The sequence below is a fragment of the Dermacentor albipictus genome, chromosome 1 (genome assembly GCF_038994185.2).
Source record: "Dermacentor albipictus isolate Rhodes 1998 colony chromosome 1, USDA_Dalb.pri_finalv2, whole genome shotgun sequence".
Classification (NCBI taxonomy): domain Eukaryota; kingdom Metazoa; phylum Arthropoda; class Arachnida; order Ixodida; family Ixodidae; genus Dermacentor; species Dermacentor albipictus.
The window spans coordinates 367,446,985-367,459,696 of record NC_091821.1 but is presented as its reverse complement, the minus strand read 5'-3'; the positions used below and the strand labels follow the sequence as shown (position 1 = coordinate 367,459,696).

Sequence of the window (12,712 nt, the reverse complement as noted above, 5' to 3'; positions counted from 1 at the left end):
GTGAAAGCGAGAATCTTTTTGATGCATAGTAACTGCATCCGGCCTCCTCAGCGACCACCCAGCGATCACCGGTGGCGCGAAAAGCGCCGGCCGCCATGCTATTTGAGTATCGCGCTTCAATCGCTGACCAATGTACGTGCACGCATCAGTTAGCACTGTTGGCGTTCTACAGCCGCGAGCATGACTACTCGAGGAAGGGGTAGCTATACTATATGATGTGGATGCGCGGAGCTTAGCTTGCGTCTCAAGCCTTAATCGTTGGGGTAAAGTCTTTCTCCGGAGCCTCGATGCCTGCCGCAGGGCCGTCGGCCTCTGCATAATTTTTACGGTGACAGCAGTTAAATGCTCCAAACTGGGTTTCCAGCGTCTGTGCGCCCACCGTGCCGACGACGACGTCCATCATCGTGAAGTCGTCTTCGTTATAAAGTCGTCGTTATCGTGTCGTCGCCAGGCCGCCTCCTCACCTTAAGCTTCATCCTCGCCGTATACGACGAAGAGAAACAGTATACTTTGCCCTACGCCATTATTGCCACTGGCATCCGAACTCGCTAACCACAATATACGCTCGCGCGCAGCTATGGCGCTTGGTAATTCGTGCGAAGTTTCGCCCCTTGCACTAATACTCTGAGAGTGGTCGCGTCTGTGCAAGCATTTCGAAGGCCACAACAGGTGATGCCACTAGCCGATAGCGGACGAAGACGACGTCGTGTGCATCACAAAGAAGTTGTCTTTGACAAGGTGGCGGTGTCCGTTGTAAACGCCTATAGTCGAAACGAATGGCTTCGTAACCGGTGAATATGCTGAAGCGTTCTGTATATTTTTTTTCTTACGCTCTTTTCACGCTCAGACCTACAGTTAGTGCTGGGAAGTATCGAAGGTGCATGTATCTTGGATACTTCCTTGGATACTCTTTGGACACCGTGTAGCTGTATCATGATACGTCTGGCAAGACATGCATCAGTGTCTGTGTTTCCGATACATGAAAGAATCTATCGTGTATCTTAAGATACAAGATACTGGTTATCGCAACATCACCGTGCGAAACGATAACGTCGGCTGAACTCGATTTCGTACTGCGGCCACTAAGCCACCGAAATAAAACTAAAGGCTGAGCCATTCTTTTATTTTTCCGCCAGAGCCCTCCAGCGAGGGTATGCGATGAGGTCTGCGCGTCCATATTGGTGGAACAGAGTCACGTGGTGGCACTCTCGCCGTCTTGACAAAAACAAGCGCGCGAACGTCTGCGTGCAGCCGTCCTTTTGTTTTCTTGATTTCTTGTTTTTAGTTGCGTCGGTGTCATGGAACTTGCTCATATATCCACCGTACCTTGATGCGTACGCCAATGCGTGCGGCGTCTCTCGCGCAAATTGCGGTGCCGCGCTATAGTGACGTTATAGAAGTTTCTCTTGCGTGGTGCTTTGTCACAGTCTGAAGAACGCAAGAAACGGGTTGCCTTGCGTGTAGTGGCTTTCACACATTGTTTTGTAATGAAAATATTGTACCTTGAGAAAGAAAGACATAACTTTTGTGATACTAACAGACATTTCATTCAAATGAAACAAGGCTGGTGGGAGTTAAGAAATTTCCAGGCAGACATTTTTGTCCATACGTGTTTGCTGCTGCATTATATAAATCTATAATAAGAAATTTGCCAATGTATCAAAGTATCCTAGGATACTAATGGCAAGTATCGTATCGGATACAAAAATTGCGGAAGTATCTTGCATCTGTATCTAAAATACTTGTTGCCCGAGTATCTTGTAACATGATACAATGGCAAAGTATCTTTGTCTAGCCCTGCCTACAGTGAAAGTCCTGTTCACTGCCCTGGATTTCGAAGCGCCAAGCGTGTTAAAGGATCAGAGTCCTGGTGCCTGTTCGTACGAATTTCATCACTCGCCGAGCGGCTTCCATGCTCATGAGAGAAATTGTACATGGTTTTGCACTCGTATACACTTCACTCTGGCGAAAGAATAATGAAGGAGCTATACATATAAGGAACGTATGTGACGAAGGTTATGTTGATGAAAAACGATGACGAAGCAAGTGTTCGACAGGCCGCGTTGCGCACAGGCTTAAAAGCGATGTTGCTCGGAAGCCAACGGCGAATTCTACTGAAGCACGTAGCAACTCTGTGTGGTGTTCAGTTTCCACAGGTGGCAAGCTATATAACAAGGTTACACTTCGATCCGCTCAGAAACATGTCTCACCATCACAACGCCGGCCCATTAACACGTTATCAGATCGTAGAGAAATGCGAGACTTTACGAGTCTGTCTCTCCAATCGAGATCACTGCGTCGATTAGTGATGCTGGCAGCGAGACAACAAGTAGCATACACCGACCGCTACGGATCTGTTACGACAGCAGTTCTTAATTGGGGGAGCATGGGTCGCACACGATGCCTGCGATTTCCGTTTCTCGTGTCCTTACGCCGCGCGTTCAATAAACGGCTTTCTCAGAAGCACGGGACGAAAAAAAAAAAGAAAAAAAAAACCCAAGCCTCGAGACGACGCAAACAAAATAAAAGAAAAAAGAAGAAGCAGGCGCGTAACGCACGACGGCGCGGCATCACAAATGCCGTGTACCCGACGTAACCGAGACCTCGCGAGGCGCACCAACATCCGGCGATGATAACAATAACGCAAAAAACCTCGACGCGAAAAAAAAAGAAAAGGAAACGAAAAGAACAAAGGGCGACTCGAGAAACCGCACGCGCAGACGAAAGTATAGTACAGTCGTGCGTCGAAAGACAGAATGCATTCAGCGCGGCGTCCATCCAGGTGAGGCAGCAGCAAAGAAAAAGCCTCGGGTGAAAACGGACTCGGGAGAAAACAGATTACCGCGAGGAGCCCTAAACCACGTTCGTGTATTCGTGAAGACACATGTACTCGTGTACTCGTCTGTTACCGCCTGCCACATATGCCGAGACGTTGAGAGGCACACGTATTGCTCGCAGTAGAGAAAAAAAAGAAGAATAGGTGGTACGAGGAAAAGGAATTATTACACCCCCTTCCCCTCGGAGCGCCGGTCGTACAGTCGTTGTCGTCGTTCGTCGCTGTGTGTTTTCCTCGCTCGGATGCTTTCATTTCTCGGCTCGTTCACGGACCATTACGCGGCCGGCGCACGCGCCGCGTGCACACGCGATTACGTGCGCGCTCCGTTCCCGATTCTCCACAGAGCCTTCGAGCAGCGCGCGCGAACGCATCCTCGCAGTCCGTGCGCTGGTGCCTGGTATACACGTATTATAGATACGCAGCGCTAGGTTTCGCGCGTATACCTCCACAAGTGAACACCAACTGGACAAGCCGGTGGGCCGCTGCACTCTACGGGGCTGAGCCGGCAACTCTAGAAAGCTTCGCGAGAGCTTCATGTAAACGCTTTGACCAGAATACGGAATCGTAGGGGGCGTGGAGGATGGCCGCGGTGCGGGATACGTAGCAGTGCGGTGTTGCGCCATTTAGCGCCTTAGCCCGCTCTGCTTATTCGGCCGGGAAAGCAGGAGAAATTACATCGTTGTGTGTGTGTGTTTATATACAGCTTCTTCTTCTTCTCGAGTGTTCCTTTTCAGAAACGTTTTCTTTGTCGTTTTTTTTGTTGTTGTTGTTTTCTTTTACTTCTCGCAAGTTTCCCGCGTTCGCTTCCAGCGTTTAGGTTTAATGAGGGAGAAAATCGCAGCCACTGTGTTTCTTTGTAAAGGCAAACATTTACGGTTTCTGCTTTCAACGCCGCGCCCATGTTCAGAAGGACATTAATCTCACAATAAGGCTATTCGTAGGAGCACTGGATGCCAACCAATCCCGATGTCGGACAGATATTTCGCAAAGATGGCCGGCCGACGGCAAACAGGTGCGCTTGCGAACGAAAATTCCTCAAAGCTTTGCTGATTTGGTCCCCGATGCCCAGCATTAATATGCAGAGAGAGGCACAGAGCGTTCCTTCCTTCTTGCAGAACTAGATGAGCGAGAGCACGCTATAACACGGGGCTATCGAGAGGGCGCGTCTATCGGCGAGCCGTAGAACAATGAAACACTCTGTATATACGACTAAAGTAAAGAGGATCGAGGGCGTGCCACGAAAACATTTAATCACCCTGCGCGCGAACGCCTCTAAAAGAAGCGTGTGGTGTTCGCTGTTGCATCCGTGCCCTCGTGTGTGTATAGTTAACGGCCGTTGTCGTCCGATAACCTAACCATGTTTGCGTGTTGGTGTACGTAATATTTAATATGTAAATTTTAGCTAAGGCGGCGCCCCGTACTGCGATTATAGGTGGAGTAGCATGAACGCCGGCGCTATTGTATTCTTATGCGCTCCTGCGACGCGGAGTTCGTGTAGGCGTTTCTTTCAGAGATACGTATTTGTGTGCACTATATCTACCGCCTTATCTCTGTCGAGGCATGCATGCACCCCATGTCGCCGTTAAATTTCTAATACCAATGACATATAAGCATCAAATTCTCAGAACTCCGAAAGATTGTACACAGTGAACATCGTCTGAAAATAATTTTTGCATCGCTATACAACTAAAAAAAGCGCTGTTCATACTCGTAACTGAAAAAGAAGTCACGCTATTTCACGTACCAAGGCTAAGCGGCGCTGTGCCTTGTTGTAATTGCAGCTATCAGCAAATTGTATACGCGTAGGTATACTGGCACTGCTGTCTTGACATATTCTTGAGAAACGACATATATCTTGACAGACTCTTGAGAAACTATATATTGTAATCTTATCGTCCATGGCTTCGCTAAAGGTAGACTGGAAATGCCTGCTGTCAATGAATACAAGTACAGCGAGGAGGACGACGTGTTAACGAATGGCAATTCCTTGATCAATTCGTCACTTATGTTCCTTTTTCTCTTTTTCTGTTTATCTGAGGGAAGAAGTCGTGAACCTCTGGTGGATTCTGAGACTGAGAGAAAAGTGACAAGCATACAGAAGTTACTGCGGTTATATAGCCTCACCAACTACGCACATTGACGTATGTTTGTTGCGCGTAGATTGCAGTTCTGACCCCTGCGTATTATGCACCAAGACTCTTATCTATGAAAATTCATTATGTTAGTAATAAAAGAATGAATCAAATGCACTTCGGCCAAGATGACCAATTCCGCTCGGCACACATGACTAGGAGTTTGGGTTGTTATGGATCGAAGTCTATCGACTGCCTTTTCAGTTGACGCTGCTAATGTTGTTCCGTATAATGGATTAATTGTCCCCTTAATATTTCACAGTGTCGGCATGCCAAGAACGTTGCGTCGGCACGCGCTTTCTTCCTCAGCGGGATAGCATGAACATGTGCACCTAACGCACAAGCCCTGTACATCGTGTTAAACCCAATTCACACGACGCGATTTAACCCTTCCGACGATGCGATTTCCGCCGTTCTGTAACTACTACAGCAAATCTCGTGCTGCTGCTCCCGAACCAAATGGCGTGAGTGAGCTGCGGTGAATAAAGAGAGCAAGTGAACGTGTGAGTTAGACCTTAAAAACGCTAGAGAGAATGCCTCGTCCAGCACCATTAGTGCATCGCAGGAAAGGGAAGGTCGAACGTAAAAATAACAGAGGCACGGTGCCTAGCTCAGTGGCATAGCTACGCAAAAATAACGAGCGAGTTTCATTTGCCGGAACAGTTCTTTGACTTCGGCACTTCCCAGCTCTCGAGCTGGCTTGCAACCAAAACTAAACAAGCAGACGATCGGTCGTCAGTATGCGTGTAGAACTCGCTGAAACAGAAATAATAACAAAAAAGAGGCTGAGATATCACAGAGAAGTTGCCAGGCTTCTCCAGTGTGCCTGATAAGTGCGCTTGACGTTGCCTTCAACTTCCAAGGTCAGAATCGTAAAGCGCTTTTTTTTCTTGTCGGCCTTGGTTACGTTCCTTTGAGGGAATGCTGTTATTTTTTATCTGTAAGGCATAGTTCGCCATCCTTGCTTGATAGGATCGATTTCCTATGTATTTGAACGTCAGATGCACTTGGCAGAAAAGATAGCGCACAACAGAACCGACAGACTCATATGCACAGCCCGCTTTTATTGAATATCGTTGTGATGAGAAATTCACAAATTTTCGTAACCAAACACACGAACTTTTCCTGATGCATGCGTTCCCGTGCTTCCACTCAACTCACAGATTACTCGATTAACTTTCTTTCTGTCGTTTTCTGCTAGCTATACGCTGATAAACTACCAATCGCACGAATAAACGAGAAGAAAGGGGGTTAACCGACTGGCCCGACTTTTTTATTAGTCATATCATAAGAGGCCAACAAACACTGACACCAAGGTGCAACATATAGAGGGGAAATTACTTGCGCTTAATAAATGAAATAATGAAACGATAAATAAATGGAAATGAAAATGGATGAAAAAACAACTTGCCGCAGGTGGGGCACGATCCCACAACCTTCGCATTAAGCGTTTCCATTAATTTGTCGTTTCTTTATTTCATTTGTTATGCACGAGTAATTTCCCCTATGTTGTCCTTGGTGTCAATGTTTGTTGGCCTCTTATGACAATCGCACGAATGTATGTCGAGGGGAAAATAGAATAGAAGTTAATTTAAGGTATGGAGCCTATAATAAAGCAACTAAAGTTAAGATAGTCTACGTAACCAAAGAAAAAATAAATGGTGGCAGACATGACAGAATGACAAAGGCGTCAGAAACAGTCGGGAGGTAAGACAGACGACGCAAAAGCAGGTTCCCCACGGAGCTACGGGAACAATTTATAATGTACGTGCAACTTTCACCCGAGAAACCCCTTGCTCTCACGTAACCCTTAATTCAAACTCTCACGCGCACGCCGCTACGCGTCTGAATACTCTCGAAGTGGGGCCTTATTCGCGAACGCGTTCGCATGCGCAGCATGCAAGTTTTGTAAGGCCGCGGGCATACCAGGGCCAGGTCGTCAAGGCGAACGAAGTGACAGCGAAACAACTAACCAACGACGTACAGTTCTCACGAACCGAAATATTCTTCGTTTTATCCGACCCCATATCTGCGATCAAGTATTCGACCCGGCGCCCACCACCGTTCGACAACACTCCCAAGGTCTTTTAGCAAAGCATCGAGAAAGCCGGTCGACACGCGCACGTACTGCAGCAATCGCAGGCTTTTCTCTCAACCGGTGCGCCAGAGGAATTGCATCCGTAATCAATGACGCCGGTCTCCGAAAGGTCATGGTGCCTGCGCACCGCTTTGCATCCGTCTTCTCGGCGCCCCGTTCGACTGCACGCATGCGCGTCTCATGCCGCCGCCGCTTCCACTGGGAGCAGCGGGTACACGGATTAGGCTTAAGATGAAGCGCGCGATCGACCACGAGCGTGCGAGGCGTCTTCAGAAATCACGAGTGATGAAGCGGACCCAAACGCACAGAACTTGGGCACTTCTGCAACACTGAATCAATCTATTATAACTGTCGCGAGTTTATAAGAGAAGATTCTCAAAAACGGAAGCTTATGCACGATGGCACCAGCACTTTTCTGCGCACCACATTACCGATTCAGTCTTAACGTTTCGAAGCTAACGAGTGACCAGTGGTGTCGCCGGGACCGCGTCGTTCATCATCGGGCCGTTCTTGAACTTTCGGAGCTCAGAATGTTTAGAGATCAAGTGGGACGCTTTCTTTCAACCAATACCTGCATATAGGAGCGAAGGAATAAACTCACTTAAGAAAGGGACGGTGACGTGGGCCTGCGGGGTTAGGGTGGGGAGGGGGGACGGGCAGTTAAGGTGCTGGGTGTGCATCCAGCACGGAGTCATTAAATGCGAAGCACCGGACTGTGGGAATGGCCTTCTCGTCGTCTTTTTCTGGGCAAGTGCAGCCTTTGTAACAGCTTTTCTGTCTACATGGGCCGAGATGATTTCTGAGCGAATTCTCATGGCGTAAACAACAACAATAATATAATAATAATAATAATAATAATAATAATAATAATAATAATAATAATAATAATAATAATAATAATAATAATAATAATAATAATAATAATAATAATAATAATGATGATGATGATGGCTTGCGGTTTGACTTGCTATACGCATGCAGCTGGGCCCGTATTCACAAAAATATCTTGCACTAGAATCCCTTGTGAGAGCAAATGCTATTCAATCCGGATGCTGTACGTACTGTTCAGAAGCATCGTATTGTCAATATAAGTCTGTAGGGCAATGGCAAAGAACACTTACGAACTAAAAGATTTGTGAATTCTTCCCTGATGTTTTCTTGGGTCCGTATTTCCAGACAACTCTTGCCACAGAGTTGTTCGTAGAGAAAATTTCCACCACTTATGACGCTTGACATGTCATTAACGACGGCGGCCGGCCAATGGGAAAGAGCACTTACGAACAATAAGCTTTGTGAATTCGGCCCTTGGTGGTCTTAATTGCATGACTCATCCGTGTTCGTTTTACTCTCTTTAATAGTTCATGTATTACCTTAAGTCCCCCTTTACTCAACGATCCTTCTCTTAGCCTGCAGGGTACGTGAACGAAGAAATTGTAAGTTGACAAGACGTCATACGCCAGGTCGTAAGCGTGTTGATGACGTACTGAGTATGTCACGGATGAAAACCCCATACGGCTTATTCGGAGAGGGCGAAATCATTGAAGAAAAAAAGAATCTGTTATTTAATTAGAAGTGAATTTCGGACAACTGTCCAGAGCGCGCCAGTCGTCCAATCGACCGAGCAAAACACGAGACAGGAGCGTGAAGCCGAATTACTACTCCACACAAAGTGCATGATGTTATGATAACGCATCAACCAAATGAGATCTTATGAAGTTAGCACAGGGTATGTAATTCTCTTCGCGGAAGGAAGATTCCATCTTTCTTTTTTGTTTTTTTGATTTTCAATTTAACTTCTCTTCACGTTACTGAGCTTCTTCTACTAGGAACCCTCCCACAGAGCTCGGCGCCAGCTGTTGTCAGTCTCGCGGTGGCTGTGAAACCTTTGGTTAAATGTACAGCCAACGCCGTTGATGTCAGTTATTTCCTAAGGAAAAAAAATAATCCAGACGACAGAAACGCCAACAACAAAACACGCACCACGGTCGCATTACGTTCAACGTGTTCCACTCCGCATTTCGTTTCGTTTCGCTCCCACATCTCTCGTGCGCAGTCCGGCGTCTCTAAAACTCATTCAGGTTGTCGGAAGCAGTTGCCAGCCTGCTCCTCGCTTTCCCTTTCCTGTCAAGCGCATGTATGTCTTCAAAACAAATAATAACAATAATGTCGAAAGTGAGTTAACGCTGCGCACGCTTGCTAGTATGCCCGCCCCGTCGTATAGGCATTCACTATACCGTGTTCACAAACATTTTCTTATGCTAGAGCTGTTCGGAACAGGCAGCAGCTGATCGCGATGTTGGAAAGCGCTTATTAGCGAAGGTGGCAGACCAATCGCAAACAGCTGCACTTACGAAAGAAGAGCTTTCTGACAAATGCTCCCCTTGATCGAGAGCAATCAAAAATTACCACTTGACTAATTATTTAGATTTTTTTTGTTGTTGTTGTCTTCAAGGCACGTGACGTGGCTTCAGGCACTTAGTTTTTTATATTCGTGCTCCAAACTTTCTCCTATAGTTTTATACTGCAATGTGTAAGGAAGAAACTGCAGGCATATATATATATATATATATATATATATATATATATAACACAGGAAAAACCGATGGATTTCGCAGCGAGTCTGGTGACGAATATCTCGAAACTGCTGCTATAGTCTCAGGTTGGTCGGACATGCCTCAAGCTATGATAGAGCTCAATTTTACAATTTCCTTTCATCTCTAAAGTAAGGAATGAAAAGCCAGTTAGCGAATGTTAGACGGTCAATTAGTTAATCGGCGATTATCACAACTTCCATTAAAACTGTCGGCCGGCACGAAAGGTGCCTAGTGGAACGAACAACTTCTCTATTCCTGACGCACCGACATCGAGAATCAGTTATGTCGTCTCCACCGAAACACCTGCGCGACGATCCGAGTTTTCGCTGCAATTTTCGTAATGACGGCGCTCCGTATACTCCCGCCTCGATGAAGCCCCGAATTTCGAAGCTGCTAATAGATACTCCCGTCATCGGTGTGTCGAGCGCAACGCGAGACGTTCCTTATTCAGTTGAAACAAAGCCCGCACCGGTCCCCACCGCGTGCGTATATCTCAAGCGTGAACGCACGATCTCGCCGCTTTGTTCGTGTCTTCTCCTCCGTCTGCGGCTGTCTTCCTCGTTCTCTTTGTCACCGGTGTTTATTTAAAGCTCCTTCGCGAAAGTCAAAGAAGACACCGCGCACGAACACGTCTCATCCGAGAGAGCCGAGCGAAGAGTCGTCCGAGATGCTTGTCAGTTGCGATGCGTCGCTCTCCTTCCTTATATGCGTCTAGCGTTCTTTTTGGTTTTGGTTTTTGTTTTTCCGTCGCGCTGTATACGCCTCCGGACGCTTGCGACACGACTCAAGCAGCACTGCTCCCATCGAAAAGCTTCCTCCTAGATATCTGTCTGCGCACGCGGCAGGAATGCCGAGGCGACTCCGGGATAGACAAAATTATCTGCAGACTGTCTTCGGAAGGGTAGCGCGTGCGTTAAATTCGGAATAAATTTCGAGGAGGCCAGCTTTATTTTACTGCAACAAATTTCTCTTTGCATAGCGGCCACTGAGAACGCTTGTGTTTTCGCATGTGTTGGCACAAATCTCCGCGTTGTCAGCGAAGTATCCGCAAACGCTTAACCCCGGATTCTTGCACGATCTGTGTGGTTGGCGAGTTCTCATATCAAACGGGGCTACCTGTTGATCAAGGACTTCCTTGTTCGATAAGTTCGTTACAAAAAGAAAAAAAGAAAGACGCGATGTTGTATTGGGGCTGTGCGATGTTACCTAACCTAGTTGTCGCAAGCGCGGTTTTTCTGCCAAAATCTGCCAAAAGCGTTGTCGTCGTCCGCTGTCCTTAAAACGACCGAAGAAATTTTCGGAGCCTTCAGCCGACGGTAATATTCGTTTGATTCCAATTATTAATGGATATTGAAGTCGCAATGAACTTAGTATACACACCGAATTTCCAGACGTTCTTTAGATCCGCCACTGCGCTCCAGCAAGATCACTACATTACAGTTCATGTGGCACAGTCAGGGATGCAGTGTTGCCTACGGCTTGTTCACATGACCTCTCGGTTAACTTAAAGCAAAATGTCATAAAAGATTTTTTTTTCAAGTGTCACTTAGTCGAACTTATCTCTCTTTACACGACGGCCACTTTCGCGGAGTTTCTAAAGGGTAATCTATTGCATACCAGCCAGCGAAAAGCCTAGCTGGAGCTCTTGCTAACGGGGTACACAGCCATCGGACAGGAACACGAAGATGGCACCTCAGTCAATTACAAAAGATAACGGCGTTGTGAGCACTTGTAAGATCTAGTGGGGAGAACAACATCGTAGAGCTAAGGGCACAGAGTTGAGCCAAGTGGTCCTGTTTCCTTGTTAATCCGTTGCGCATTGTCAACCGTAAACTGTTGTAGGGCAGGAATGCGAAGATTCTAAGGGTTCATTACAGCCGCGGGTTTTGAGGATTCCACAGATAGCCTTTTTTTTTCTCCTTTCTTATTTTTTTACTGATATACGTAGCGGAAAAATTCTGAACCAGTTTCGACGACACACTGCACCGCTCCGGAATGCATACAAAGCGTCCCAACACACAAGAAGAAAAAAAAATTGTAACTGAATGTTCGCTTTCTTTTCTTTGTCTTTTCTTTACCCAGATTATTTTTACGTTCAACTTTTTAAACTGCGCAGGAAGCAGTGGCCAAATCATTCCAAAAAGCGTCCGCCTCTCTTGTGCCGCAAAGAGAGCGCGCGCGAGCGGTGGTGCGCGTTCGAGTATGGAACGCATAGCACGCGCGCGCGCGTCGGAAGGACGACTTCGGAGACCCTCGGGGAAGGACATACCGAGCCGCTTCTCGATCGGCTCAAAAGATAATCGCGAAGCTAATCCCGTACGCTGCTCGCTCGACCAACGACGAGGAACCCAAACAGAAGCACGGCACTTGCCTTCGCAGCGGCGACGTTTTGAAATCCAAGCCAATCCACAACGAGAGCAGACGACACACTGGCCCACGCGCTCGACTGCTCTACGCGCCGCGCGCAGGCGACGGAACAGCGGTGGCGCTGAAGTCGATTTTTCCGCTTCTTTTCTCTCGTCTCTTTCCCTCCGTTCGTAGCCTCCTTCCTCTCCTTTCGTTTCACTCTCTCTCTCTTCCTTTCCTCGTCGCTCCAGATGCACGTAGCTTCGCGCCCGGTCCCTCACTCACGTAACATGCATTACGCATCGATTCGTTTGGCTCACCTAAACAGTAAGAAGTTTGCGCCGCGTCATTTACCTCATGCCTTTTACCTTCATAGTCCATGTAGTCTGAGAGGGTTAGAACACAAAGCTAAATTCCTGTCCTAATGGCATCGCTTATTGGAACTCGTAAATGCGGGTAGGGGATTGTTGGAGCAGTCGACAATAAAGTAATCGCCACGCTCTTATATCATTTAGTAACCGCGGCAACACAGTTCAGCGCGTTCTTTTAAGCTTTTCTCCCGCGGAGTTATTTCTCACCTTCCTTTTTCCTTTTCTTTTTTCACTTTCCAAGGTCTTGTACAGCGGTTAACTATCGCGTCTTCTTATGTACCCATATGTCGGAAAGTTGAATGCGGAGTGTGCTGACGAAACGAACATTTATATGG

The 12,712-nt window shown here is 47.1% G+C and overlaps 1 protein-coding gene across 1 annotated transcript in view; it reads right to left on the bottom strand.

Moving 5' to 3' along the window:
• ninaC (STKc_myosinIII_N_like and MYSc_Myo21 domain-containing protein ninaC) overlaps window positions 1-12,127 on the bottom strand; it is a 172,409-nt gene extending 160,282 nt beyond the window's left edge. The window contains exon 1 of the mRNA XM_065434723.2: window positions 12,032-12,127. The gene's annotated coding sequence lies outside the window, so the exon portion shown is untranslated. The remainder of the gene's footprint in view (window positions 1-12,031) is intronic.
• Between the last annotated feature and the right edge of the window lie 585 nt (window positions 12,128-12,712).